Genomic DNA, 15,171 nt, shown 5'->3' with positions numbered 1-15,171 from the left:
TTACTCTACTTTTCACCTTTTCTGAAAAGAGACAAGAGAACAAAACTTCTAAGGTAATAGTAAAAAAAAAAAAAAAATCCTGACAGTATGGTAGTGAATATTTGCTGTATGCTAATTTTCCATGACTCTCCAGAATTTGAAGTAACTGAATAATTATACTTAAAAGCCTGTGAAACTGAAGTTGCTCAGTTGTGCCCAACTTTTCACAACCCAATGGACTGTAGCCTACCAGGCTCCTCCATCCATGGGATTTTCCAGGCAAGATTACTGGAATGGGGTGCCATTTCTTTCTTCAGGGTATCTTCCTGACCCAGGGATCGAACCCAGGTCTTCCACCTGTTGCATGCCTCATTTTCACCATTTTTCTTCATTTGTTTTTTTCTAAAAGAGGAAATTGAATGGGGTAAAGGAATGAAAAATGTGGAAAACCTAAGTAAGATTGTAGGGGATTGAACACAGGGAGCCAAGCCTGCTGCTCTGTGATGACTTAGAAGGATAGAATTGGGGGAGTGGGTAGGGAGGCTCAAAAAGGAGGGGAGATATATATATATTATGTATACGTATAATACATATATGACTGATTCATGATGTGTAACAGAAATCAATGCAACATTCTAAGCAGTTATCCTCCAATTCCCTGATAGCTCAGTTGGTAAAAAATCCGCCTGCAATGCAGGAGACTCCAGTTCGATTCCTGGGTGGGGAAGCTCCCCTGGAGAAGGGATAGGCTACCCACTCCAGTATTCTTAGGCTTCGCCTGTGGCTCAACTGGTAAAGAATCTGCCTGCAATGTGGAAGACCTGGTTTTAATCCCTGGGTTGGGAAGATTCCCCTGGAGAAGGAAAAGGATATCCACTCCAGTATTCTGGCCTGGAGAATTCCATGGACCTTATAGCCCATGGTGTGGGTTCAATCCATGGTCTGCAAGCTAAGGTCCCACATGCCTTGCAGTCAAGAAACCAACACATAAAACAGAAGTGATATTGTAACAAATTAAGTAAAGACTTTAAAAATAGTTCACATTAAAAAAAATTATTTAAAAAAGAGAAGAAACCAGAACTCTTGTAGATCTCAAGACCAGCATAGACTAGGATTTTTTTTTTTTAATGCAAGAAGAACAGTTTCTTATTTTTTCGGGAGCCCTGTGAGCAATTTTCCCTTTTAGCACCGAGTATACAATCCAATACAATGATAATAAGGATTTCTCATTAATGGCTACATCATGGCTTATAAAAATCTGTCACATCATATTATATATACTTTTCTTTTTTTGAAAATATTCAAGGGACTGATTCAGCATGTCATGTTTCCAAGTATCTTTTTAATATTGCTGGCTTATTGATGCTTTCATTGGCAAGAGTATCATTACAAATAATGCATTAGTATATGTCACTTTTGGTTTTGTACATTTGATAAAGTTTTTTAAAACACTGTCTTACTACACTTTCTAACACCATACACAAAAATAAACTCAAAATGGATTAAAGATCTAAATGTAAGACCAGAAACTATCAAACTCCTAGAGGAGAACATAGGCAAAACACTCTCCGACATAAATCACAGCAGGATCCTCTATGACCCACATCCCAGAATTTTAGAAATAAAAACAAAAATAAACAAATGGGACCTAATGAAACTTAAAAGCTTTTGCACAACAAAGGAAACTATAAGCAAGGTGAAAAGACAGCCCTCAGATTGGGAGAAAATAATAGCAAACGAAGCAACAGACAAAGGATTAATCTCAAAAATATACAAGCAACTCCTCCAGCTCAACTCTAGAAAAATAAATGACCCAATCAAAAAATGGGCCAAAGAACTAAACAGACATTTCTCCAAGGAAGACATACAGATGGCTAAAAAACACATGAAAAGATGCTCAACATCACTCATTATCAGAGAAATACAAATCAAAACCACAATGAGGTACCATTATACGCCAGTCAGGATGGCTGCTATCCAAAAGTCTACAAGCAATAAATGCTGGAGAGGGTGTGGAGAAAAGGGAACCCTCTTACACTGTTGGTGGGAATGCAAATTAGTACAGCCACTATGGAAAACAGTGTGGAGATTTCTTAAAAAGCTGGAAATAGAACTGCCATATGACCCAGCAATCCCACTTCTGGGCATACACACCAAGGAAACCAGATCTGAAAGAGACACGTGCACCCCAATGTTCATCGCAGCACTGTTTATAATAGCCAGGACATGGAAGCAACCCAGATGCCCATCAGCAGACGAATGGATGAGGAAGCTGTGGTACATATACACCATGGAATATTACTCAGCCATTAAAAAGAATTCATTTGAATCAGTTCTAATGAGATGGATGAAACTGGAGCCCATTATACAGAGCGAAGTAAGCCAGAAAGATAAAGACCGTTACAGTATACTAACACATATATATGGAATTTAGAAAGATGGTAACGATAACCCTATATGCAAAACAGAAAAAGAGACTCAGATGTATAGAACAGACTTGTGGACTCTGGGAGAAGGCGAGGGTGGGATGTTTCAAGAGAACAGCATTGAAACATGTATATTATCTAGGGTGAAACAGATCACCAGCCCAGGTTGGGTGCATGAGACAAGTGCTCGGGCCTGGTGCACTGGGAAGACCCAGAGGGATCGGGTGGAGAGGGAGGTGGGAGGGGGGACCGGGATGGGGAATACATGTAAATCCGTGGCTAATTCATTTCAATGTATGACAAAAACTACTGTAATGATGTAAAGTAATTAGCCTCCAACTAATAAAAATAAATGGAGAAACAAAAAAAAGCAAAAAAAACACTGTCTTACTAAACTTATCCTTTTTTTTGGGGCTGCTGGGTCTTCCTTGATGTGTGGGCTTTTCTTTAGCTGCAGAGAGTGGGGGCTACTCTCTAGATGCGGTGAAAGGGCTTCTTATTGCAGTGGCTTCTGTTTTGGAGCACCGGCTCTAGGGCATTCGGGCTTCAGTGGTTGTGGCACAAGGGCTCAGTAGTTGCAGCTTCCGGCTCCAGAGCACAGGATCAATAGTTGTGGCACACAGGTTTAGTTGCTCCAAGGCATGTGGGATCTTCTCAGACCAGGGATCCAACCCACATCTCCTGCACTGGCGAGTGGATTGTTTACCACTGAGCCACCACAGAAGTCCCTACCCTTTCTTCTTGCTGCTGCTGCTGCTGCTAAGTCGCTGCAGTCGTGTCCGACTCTGTGTGACCCCACAGATGGCAGCCCACCAGGCTCTGCCATCCCTGGGATTCTCCAGGCAAGAATACTGGAGTGGGTTGCCATTTCCTTCTCCATAGGATATTTTTTTAAGTTAGTTATTTGAAGTCATTTTGTCTCAGATGGTTAACTAGATAAGCAAGCAAAAATAAGATTTTTTTTCCCTTAACGAGATACTTTTCCTACTGTAAAATCAATTTATTGCAATAAAATATTCATTATTTTGTCCAAAAAATGTATTTTTTGTGAGAAAACCTTATTCCAAAGTGGACAACATAATTAGCCCCCACCTTCTTTTCTTTGAAGTTATTGTTAATGGTATGGCTTGGGACAAATAACTTGATCTCTCCAAATTTCAGTTTCCTTATTTGTAAAATGAGGGCAGTAATAGTGCCACGTCATAGGATATGGAAATTAAATCTCGAAATGGAGAGAAAGCACTTATAATAGAATATCTGACACAACAGTGATATGCCAAACAGTGATACAGCCAAGGTTGCTGTTAATAAGCCATGGTCTTGAAATTTTTCTATTTGTATGGAATTCATGATGGCCTAAATATTTTCAGGCACACACATATTAGGTGACTGTTGGCAATGGGTTAATAAAAAATATATTAAGAAAAAAAATGAAAAGTTTGTTTTCTTGATATTAAGGGAAATACTGAGGATATTTTTCATGTTTATGAAAAGTTTTATAAGTTTTTAAATATATAGATATTACAGTATAGATACAGATATAGATATAAATTCAATCATATTTGGGAGTGGGGCTTCAACATGTGAATTGGAGGGAATACAATTCAGACCATATTGGTGAAGGAGGGTGGGCGGTGGGGAATTGCTCCTGACTTAGAGCCACTGACACAAAGGCATAAAAGAATGTGGTGAGAAATAAAATATTTCCTGCCATAAACAGACAGTAAACAAAGGATGTCAAAGTCATCAGTGATTGTAGGCACCCCTGATGGTGAGCTCTGAGGAATTCCTGCCATCTAGCAGCCATCAGACTGCAGTCACCCCTAATAATGCAGCCTAAGGACGCTCCTGATGAGAAAACAGGATCCTGGGCCCAGATAGCTGAGGTGCGTATCAAAGGAATGATTTCAGTGATCCCAGACTGTTACATCATCCAATACATAGAAAGGTGCTAAATTCCTTAACTTGGGATATCTCGTTTTCTTTCATTAATAGTAGCCTTTTCTGACTATGTGGTGGTGCTGCAGAAATTCCTCTATGTCCTGGCTTCCCCCTCTTACTCTTTGGAACAGTTTTCTCAATGTTTATCTGAAAGGCTGTCTGCCGGGCTTAAAGTCCTAAATATATCTGCTGAATAAAATATAACTCTGTGCTTTTAGGTTGTGCATTATTTTTCAGTTGGCAGTGGCAGGTTTAGGGGAAGTTTTTGCCAAGGAGTAGGTAAACTGAGTCCAGATTATAAATGGCTTTCTACCCTACCCTAAAGAGTATGGCTTTTATTGTAAGGCCTCAAGGTGATATGTAACAGGGAATATTTACAATTAATATTTTTTAAAATGCCTAAAATAAACTACCATAGGCATGTCCATAGCATGCAAACACAATGAACAGCACTGTGTAGCCGGGACCTCCCTGATGGTCCAGTGGTTAAGAGTCTGCCTTGCAATACAGCAGACTCGGGTTCAAGCCCTGGTCAGGGAAATAAGATCCCACATTCGGCAGGGCAGTTAAGCCCATGCCACAACTAAAAAGAAGTCCACGTGCCCGCCACAAGTCCATTGGCACAACTAATACCCATGCGTGCATGCTGTCACTTCAGTTGTGTCCGACCCTGCGCGATCCTATGGACAGCAGCCCGCCAAGCTCCTCTGTCCACGGGATTCTCTAGGCAAGAATACTGGAGTGGGTTGCCATTGCCTTCTCCACAGCTAAGACCCAATACATCCCCAAAATAAATATTTTTAAAAACTGTATAGCCATTAAAAGCCAGTAAAATGATATTCATGTAGATTATGTGGATAAATGTATATATTTAGGTAATACTTAGAGATGTCTTCAACCTAGGAAAACATAGTCATTTGTAAAAGATCACTCTGATGGCAGTTTAGATTCTAGAGCAGTGGTTCCCTTCAAGTAAATCCCTTCATTTATTTAAAAATTCAAATACATTTAAAGAACTGTTTTCTGAGAGTATGGTACTTTCTAGTTTTTGAAGGTGGACAGTCTTCTAAAATTATTGTTATGAGCTAACAGAGTGGAGAGTGATTTCTTGTGCCCAGACAAAAATTTTTTTAAAGGGGGCCTGGACTATGTCAGTTCTCAAAACCATTTTTAAACTTTTATCAGTAGTGATATCCCTAAGTCTGATGGCTTATATTCTAAAGAAAGTATTGGAAATGGCAGAGCCTGCTGGTTGGGGAGACTTGCTAAGATGTTATTGTTGATAACAATATTGATGAGCACTTACCCGAAGGCTTTTGGGGGACTAGAGAGAAGAGACTGGATTGCAGAAACACTTCTAATTTAAAATTAAGAGAACTTAATGGTCCATTATGATTCCCTGGTGGCTCAATGGTAAAGAATCTGGGTGCAATACAGGAGCCACAGGAGACATGGATTCAATCCTTGGGTCCGGAAGATCCCCTGGAGGAGGGCATGGCAACCCACTCCAGTATTCTTGCCTGGAGAATCCCATGGACAGAGGAGCCTGGCAGGCTATGGTCCAAAGAGTTGCAAAGAGTCGGACACGACTGAAGCGACTTAGGCTGCACACATGCAGTGGTCCAGTATCTGTGAAGAGGGAGGAGTTGAAGATGACACTCCAAGCCAGCTTTCTGGCTTGGGTTTCTGGGCTGATAGTAGTACCACTCCCCGAGATAGCAAATAAAGGAGGAGGCAGAGGTCTTGGAGAAGGTTCAGGGGAAGATAAGCATTGAGCATTTTAAGTTTGAGATGCCTACATGGCATCCAGGCAGAGATATCTAGTAGTAAGTTAGAAATATGGATCTGGAGATAGAGACATGAGAGTTATTAGGCTTGGGTGTGGTAGAGGCTAAGAATGAAGTAGTTGAGAGAAAAGTCTTAAAAAAAAAACTGAACACAACCTAGAGGGACACTAGTATTTGGTGGTTTTGTTTATAACAAACAGGGGTGTTATAAGAAACAAGGAAGGGAAATTCTGTAAAGGAAACTACAAAAGAAATGTAGAACAAGGAGAAAATACATTAGAAATAATCACATGGAAGTAAGAAGAGAAAAAAGTTTTACAAAAGTTTGATCAGGTATATGAAACTGCTGAATAAAGATCAAGGAGTACAAAGTCTTAAATTAGACCATTGATTTTAGCCATTGGTGACTTTAATGAGATCAGTGTAATTAAAGCATATCAAAAAAATAATTCTCACAAGAAATTTTGCTGCACTATCCTAGACACTAGCTCATGAAGCAAAGGATCCTTTTACCTTAAACCTACTTCATCAGCGATCTTGCAATGCTCTCCTCTTTTATTCTTTTGAAGAGTGCCTTTCTTGAAATTAAATGTGACTCTCTCGCCACGTTCTCTTCTGTAATCCTTTACCTATTTTAGCTCTGTCCAACAACATCTTGTTACCTTTTATATTACAATATATTATTATCTCTTTTTATAACTGGAGAATGTTAGATCCTTAATGATAGAACTTTACATACCCCGTAATTTCTATGTAGCATCCAAGTATTTAGTCTGAACTTTGGGGAAGATGTATATGGCTCTAAGCAATGTTCCCATAGGCAAGACAGCAGGAGCATTATTGCCCACATGGAAGTTTCAAGTGTTCATTGACCAGGGCTACTTGGGAATCGTTATCCAGGATTCACAAAAGAAAGATCAGAGCCACATGAAATACTGGAGGACAAATGACAGTTTTCTTCATGGCTCTCTCTATCCATCTCTCCAATTAATGATTCCCACTCCTTATTAAAGAATGAAGGTTATTTTAGTGTTGAAGGCAGAGGTAAGTAGAGTTGAACTGGGATTATTCTGTGGGTAAGATTTTAATATGGAAAAGGATTAGACAGAGGTTTTCAAACTTTTGGTCACAGGACCTTTTTTATACTTGAAAACTTATAGAGGACCCACAGATTTTATACACACACACACACACACACACACATAATTTAGCACAGACAACATTTGTTTCCCAACTTCATATGTTGGAACCTATATGATGGCGTTTTCAGGTGGGGCTTCTGGGAGGTGATTTGGTCATGAGGGTTTCTGCCCTCTTGAATGGGATTATTACTTTTATGACAGATCCCAGAGAGCTCCTTTACCCCCTTCCACCATGGGAGGACACAAGGAGAAGCCCACTCTCTATGAACCAGGGAGCCAGACTTCACCAGACATTGAATCAACTCAGCATTGTCTCATAGTCACTGAGGCTTTGTTGATTTTGGTTTTATTTATTTTTGTCTGTGCTCGTTCTTTGTTGTTGTATGGGCTTCTCTCTGTTTGCGGTGAGTGGGGACTGCTCTGCAGCTGTGGCCAGTGGGCTCAGTAGTTGCAATTTCCAGGCTGTATTGCACAGGTTCAGCATTTGTGGTGCACAGGCCTAGTTGCTCCTAGACACGTGGGTCCTCCCAGACCAGGGATCCGACGCGTGTCTCCTGCATTGGCAGGCTGACTCTTTATCACTGAGTCACCAGGGAAGCCCCTGGTTTTATGTTTTGTTTTTGCTTTTTTCTCTTTTGCTTCAGTTTGGATGACTTCTGTTGCTTTGCCTTTAAGTTCACTTTCATTCTATAATATCTAATTCTTGTCAAGCCCATCTGCTTAATTGATTTAAGATACTATATTTTTCAGTCCTAGAATTTCCATTTGGTTCTTTTTATAGTTTCCATTTCTCTATTAAGATTTTATGTTTATTCTTTTATTATATTTATATTTTCCTTTAAGTAACACATTTATAATAGCTGCTTTAAAAATTGTGTCCCCTATTTCCATCATCTCTCTCATTTCTTTTTTTTTTTTTTTCTTTTTCATCTCTCTCATTTCTGAGTTCATAAATTTTTTCTCCAGGTCAAGAGTAATATTTTCCAACTCTCCTCATGCCTAGTAATTTTTTTCTTATGCTGGATGCCATAGACTCTCCTTTGGGCAATTTTTGTTGTCTTTCTAAATAGAGTATTCTTAATAATTAACTTTTTAATGGTTGTTCAGGTAGTCAATTTACTTGCATTTCACTGTGGTACTTTCATGGTTTGTTTTTAAGCTCTTTTTTATACAGAACTGGAGTAACCTTTACTCTAAGGCACCACTGTCCTATATGAAATTCACTAGCCATGTTTAGCTGTTAAGCCCTTGAAGTGTGACTAGTCCAAATGGAAGTGTTCTGTAAATGAAAAATGAACACTGAATTTCAAGGCTTAGTGTGAAAAAAATGTAAAATATCTCATATTCTATGTTGGGTGCATGTTAAAATGACAATATTTGGAATATTCTGGGTTAAGTAAAATATTAACAATTTTATCTGTTAATTTTTACTTTTTTCAAGAGATTACTAGGAAATTTTATTTATTTATCTACCTATCTGGGAAAATAACTTTATTTTGTTTGGGGCAGTGAGTAGGGATCCAGTCTCAGAACTTCTGAAACTGTTTCTTGGTGCCAGCAGCCTTGGTAACCTTGAGCACATTGAAGCCCACTGTCCCTTTCAAGGGCAAGGGACCCGCACTTGCCCACTGTGACAATGTCCCCGATCTGTGACAATGTCCCCGATCCAGATGTCCTTGAAGCAGAGGGAAAGGTACAGAGACATGTTCTAGTGGCATTTCTGGAAGCAGTTGTACTTTTGGATGCAGTAAAGGTAGTCTCCAGATGACAACGGTCCCCTGTGTCTTTATCTTGGTCACCATCCCAAACAGGATCTGCCCTTGGATGGAGACATTACCAGTTAAAGGGCATTTCTTGTCAATGTAGGTGCCTTCGATGGCCTCCTTCAGTGTCTTGAAGCCCAAACCAAAGTTCTGGTAGTATCACGGGAGCTTCTCCTTGCCACTTTCTGCAAGCAGGACCCTCTTCTTATTTTGAAAGTTGGTAGGTTGCTTTTGGTAGGCACACTTTGTCTGAAGGTCCACCATCTTCCTGGTTACTTGAAAAAAAGGTAGAAATTTTATGTTTGTGATATCTTGTATTTCTCTTGAATAATGCTGCTGTAGTGCTGGATTTTCCCTACTACTAAGACTCAGCCTTTCTAGGTTGTCTACTAAATTATTGGGATGGTTAATGAGATCTCTACACTGTGGTTGGTTGAAACACTAACATCTCCCATCCCTGTGCAATCTCTGGTCATTGTTCAGGTCATAGTTCCCTGTAAGTTCTCTAATAGCTGTTCTTCGCCTAGTCTCCTGGGGTCCTTTCCTGTGCACAATTCTTTGTGCAGCCTTCTTCTCCCTGATATCTGATCTGTGTCACCTCAGCTCAGTGACACCACCATCCTTTGTTTGGCCCTTCCCTGTGCTGTAGTCTGAAAAGTGCGTACACACAGAAAGCTGTGGTGATCATGAAGCTTGTTCATTTGTTTCCCTTTTATTAGGGATCAGAATTCTATGTTTCCTATTGACCAGTGTCTAAAAACAGTTGTTTTACTGTGGAAGGTCTTTTGTTCAATATCAGTTATTATATCATGATTGAAATGAGAAATCTTTATCATGATCTTTCATTTACATGTTTCTGATTTTCCTTAACTGTCTGATGCGCATTGCTTGCCAAGACATAATGTTATATGAGGCAGTGTAAAAACTGACTGTGACTTTTGTGTCAATGAGGAGGGCTTTGTCAAACTGGAAAGTTTTACTTTAGTAGAATGCATGCTAAGTGGATCATAGACTTTGTAGCCCCATAGTAGGTACTTTTGGATACCTATCCTGAATTCATTTTAGTTTTTCTCTTGCTAACATAGGCCTGTTTAGGTCCAGGTGTTTACTCTTTTCTGCCTAACCATGTTCTGATTGAGTGAATCTGTCCTGAGTTCAAAGATGCAGCCTGGTTGAGCTAAGCTAAAACACAACAATTCCAGTCCCTCTTCCTATGAATTCTTAAGGCACAGAAATGTGTTGCAGTTATGATCAATGAGACATGAAGAAAAGCCACTGAGAACTTCTGGAAAAGGTTCCTTAAATCTTAAAAAAGAAAAGAAAAGAAAAGAAAACACAGTCCCTTTTCTTCTTTTAGGTGTTCTCAAGTCTGAGAAAATGATCCCTGGGGATGAAATCTGGAGAAGAATAGAAAGATGCTGGCCCTTGACTGTATTATTCAGCCTCTGACTTCAAAAACCCTATGCTAGTCACTCTTCCTCCAAACATGTAAGATGTACATCTCTATATTGTTAAAACAGATTTCTGGTATTTATAAAGTCATTGAAACTGGTACAAATTCAGAATGTAAAGGAGTTAACACTCAGTTGGGCATTCTTGGTCTAGATATTCCAAGCTTCTATTTCCAGTGACTGAGGATTACTGATGAAAGACTTTAATGGAATCAACAGGTCTTGAAGTTCTGAATGGAACACTGGTATTAAGTTATTTTGGGGTTAGAATCAACAGCTCTCTAGCATTCTTTGGGTCTGAAAACTGGCAGCAGCTGGTGAGACAGAAAGTAGGTACTTTTTAAGTCATTCACATATTTTCAAGGACCTGATCTCTGGAAGTTGGCATATCTAGGTTGCAGTGAGTTAAAGTAAGAACTGGGTGAAGCTCTTGGGTACCCCTTTTTAAAAATCTCAATAATTTACATGCCACAAAATTCACCATTTTAAAGTGTACAATTCTGTGGTTGTTAGTGTAAGTGTACAATTACCACCACTATCTAATTACACAACATTTTCCATTCATCAGTTGAAAGACATTTGGATTGTTTTTATTCTATGGCTATTATGAATAATTGCTTTGGCAATTCTGAGTCTTTTGTGGTTTCATATAAATTTTAGGATTATTTAGTTCTGTGAAAGATGTCATGGGTGTTTTGATAGAGATTGCATTAAATCTATAGATTGCTTTGAATAGTATAGCCATTTTAACAATATTAATTCTTCTAATCCAAGAGCATTGGATAACTTCCCATTTCTTTGAATAATTTTTAGTTTCCTTTATCAGTGCTTTAAGTTTTCAGTGCATAGGTCTTTCACCCCCTTGGTTAAGTTTATTCCTAGGTATTTTATTTTTTTGACATGATTTTAAGCAGGATTTTTTTTTTATTTTCTCTTTCTGATGTTTCATCATTAATGTAAAAAAAATGCAACATATTTCTGTATATTAATCCTTTATCCTCTCTCCTTGCTGAATTCATTTATTTGTTCTTAACAGTTTTTGGTGGAAACTTTTGGGTTCTTTATACAGAGTATCTGGAGAAGGCAATGGCTCCCCACTCCAGTACTCTGGCCTGGAAAATCCCATCAATGGAGGAGCCTGGTGGGCTGCAGTCCATGGAGTTGCTAAGAGTTGGACACGACTGAGCGACTTCACTTTCATTTTTCATTTTCGTGCGTTGGAGAAGGAAAAGGCAACCCACTCCAGTGTTCTTGCCTGGAGAATCCCAGGGACGGGGGAGCCTGGTGGGCTGCCGTCTATGGGGTCGCATAGAGTTGGACATGACTGAAACGACGCAGCAGCAGCAGCAGCATACAGAGTATCATGTCATCTGCAAACAGTGACAGTTTTACCTCTTCCCTTCCAGTTTGTATACCTTTATTTCTTTTCCTGTCTGATTGTTGTGGCTAAGACTTCCAGCACTGAGCTGCATAGAAGAGGTAGGGTGGACATCTCTTGTTCCTGAATTCAGTAGGAAGGCTTTCAGCTTTTCACTGTTGAGTATTATATTGGCTGTGGGTTTGTTGTAAATGGCCTAAGTTATTGTTGTTGTTCAGTCACCCAGTCATGTCTGACTGTTTGAGACCCATGTACTGTAGCACACTAGGCCTCCCTGTCCCTCAGCATCTCCCAGAGTTTGCCCAAGATCATGTCCATTGCATTGGTGATGCCATCCAGCTATCTCATCCTCTGATGCCCTCTTCTCCTTCTTCCCTCAATCTTTCCCAGCATCAGGGTCTTTTCCAATGAGTCGGCTGTTCACTGTTGATTATATTAAGTTCTCTATACTCATGTTGGTGAGAGTTTTTAATCATAAATGAATGTTGAATTTTGTCAAATGTTTTTCTCTGCATCTTTTGCGATGACCATGTGGTTTTTGTCTTTCCTTTTGTTAATGTGATGTATCACATTGATTGATTTGCATATGTCGAACCATCCTTGTGACTGTGGAATGAGTCCAACTTGATCATGGTTTATCCTTTTAAGGTTTTATCCTTTTTAAGCATTATTGGATTTGGTTTGCTAATATTTTGTTGAGGATTTTTGCATCTATATTCATGAAAGATATTGACCTATAGTTTTCTTTATTTGTATTGTTTTTTCCTGGTTTTGGTATTAAGGTGATGGTGGCCTCACAGAATGAGTTTGAGAGTTTTCCTTCCTCTTGAATTTTTGAAATAGTTTGAGAAGGATAGGTATAAATTCTTCTTTGAAGTTTTGTAGAACTTTCCAGTGAAACAATCCTGTCCTGGACTTTTGTTTGCAGGGAGTTTTTTAAGTTACAGATTCTATGTCACTTCCAGTGATCTGTCCAAATTATGTTTCATCTTGACTCAATTTTGGTAGGCTGAATGTTTTAGAGTTTGTCCATTTCTTCTCAGTTGTCCTTCATTGTCAAATAATTGTTCATATATTCTCTTATGATTTTTTTTTTGTATTTCTGTAGAATCAGTTGTTATTTCTCCTCTTTCATTTTTTATTTTGTTTATTTGTGTTCTCTCTCTTTGCTTAGTGAGCCAGGATAGAGGTTTGTTGATTTGTTAATCTTATCAAAAATTCAACTGTTAAGTTTTATTGATCTTTTTTTTCTATTTTTTAAAGATCTTATTTATTTATTGTATTTTTGATTTTTATTGTTTCATTCCTTCTACTGACTTTGGGCTTTGTTTGTTCTTTTGCTAGTTCTTTTTTTCTAAGTTAGGTTGTTTATTTGAGATTTTTCTTTTTTTATCTGAGGAAGGCCTGTATTGTTATGAACTTCCCTCTGAGAACTACTTTTACTATAGATTTTGTAAAGTTGTGTTTTCATTTTTCTTTTCCTCAAGGCATTTTCTAATTTCTTCTTTGATTTCATTGTTGACCCATTGGTTTTTTAGTAGCATGTTGTTTAGTTTCCATCTGTTTGTTATTTTCCCATTTTTCTTTCTGTGGTAATTTCTAGTTCTATACCACTGTGGTCAGAAAAGGTCCTTGAAGTAATTTCAATCCTCTTGAATTTGTTGAGGCTTGTTTTGTGACTTAATGTGTGGTCTATCCTAGAGAATGCCCCATGCATTCTGGAAAAGAATGTGTATTCTGGATTTTTTTGGATAGAGTGTCCTATAGATATTAATTAAATCCAACAGGTTTATTGTATCTAAATTGTGTCATGTAGGACCTCTGTTGCCTTTTTGATCTTCTGTCTGGATGAACTGTGCTTTGATTACAGTGAAGTGTTAAAGTTTCCTACTGTTATTGTATTATTGTCAATTTCTCCCTTTATGTCTTTTAGTATTTGCTTTATATATTTAGGTGCTCCTATATTGGGTGCATATATGATAACAAGTATAATATCCTCTTCTTGTGTTGATCCCTTTATCATTATATAATGCCCGTCTTTGTCTCTCTTTGTGGCCTTTTATTTTTTATGATATGAGTATTACTACCCCTGCCTTCTTGTTGTCTCTGTTTACATGAAATATCTTTTTCCATTCCTCTTACCTTCAGTCTGTGTGTGTCTTTCACCCTGAAGTGAGTCTTTTATAGACAGCACAGTACAGATTCATGTTTGTTTCTTTGTTTTTTAATCTAGTGTGCCACTCTGTGTCTTTTGATTGAAGCAGTTAGTCTATTGACACTTAAAGTAATTATTGATAGATATGTACTTATTGCCACTTTATTCCTTACTTTCCAGTTGTCTCTGTAGTTCTTTTTTGTTTATTTCTACTTTTTGTTTCTCCTTTTATGGTTTGATGATTTTCTTTTGTAGTATGCTTGAGTTCCTTTCTTTTTATTTTTTTTGAATCTATTGTATGTTTTTGACTTGTGCTTACTATGTAGTTCAAGTATGTTGACCCATAACTATATCGATTTGCTTTAAACTAATAGATATACAAGTTCACACACATTCTAAAAGGTCTACATTTTTATACTCCCCTTCCCCACATTTTTCAATTTTAATGATTTGTTTTACATCTTCCTGCTTATCCTTTTACTGTTAATTGTAGTTATAATTGTTTTATAGTTTAATTGTTTTTAATCCACATACAGTTTTATTTAAGTGGTCTTAAATCCTTACTATATATTTGCCTTTCCTATTGTAATTTTCCCTTTCCTATAGATTTAAAGTTCTAAATATCTTAATTTCTAAAATGCTATGTTCAATGTTTGCAGTTTTGTTTTTTCTAGTTTTGCTAAGAAACAGCAACAACAGCAGGATTGATTAAGAAAAATTAAGAAAAAAATCCTTAAAGAGAATATTTGTGGAATAGGTGATGGCTGCATTTAGATATTGATACTGAGGGCCATGGTTTTCATAACCACCTCTTTATAGTTGCAGAAAGCCCGAGATGTAACCATAGTGCAACCATTTTGAATTGAGGCTTTATTTTTGTGATGTCTGATTTTTGTAATAATGTTTGCTTGGTAGATTGAGTAGGGAAGGTTTTCTTTTTCTGTGTTTTTTTTTTTTTTATGAATGTAGGATATTCTTAGTGCTTGAGTTTTTGATAGCTCCAACTTTCCTTTTGTTGTGTGTCTATGCTAGAACTGTTTGAAGTTCTTTAATGTTTGATGTTCTCAGAATCATCCTCTTACTGCCTTCTTTTTGCTATACTTACCTCTCTGATTTCCTCAAGGCCTGCTCTCTGTTCAAGCTGATAAT

Source organism: Odocoileus virginianus, chromosome 24 (genome assembly GCF_023699985.2).
Source record: "Odocoileus virginianus isolate 20LAN1187 ecotype Illinois chromosome 24, Ovbor_1.2, whole genome shotgun sequence".
NCBI classification, from domain to species: domain Eukaryota; kingdom Metazoa; phylum Chordata; class Mammalia; order Artiodactyla; family Cervidae; genus Odocoileus; species Odocoileus virginianus.
The sequence above is the reverse complement of the archived record's forward strand: the minus strand, read 5'-3'. Positions refer to the sequence as shown.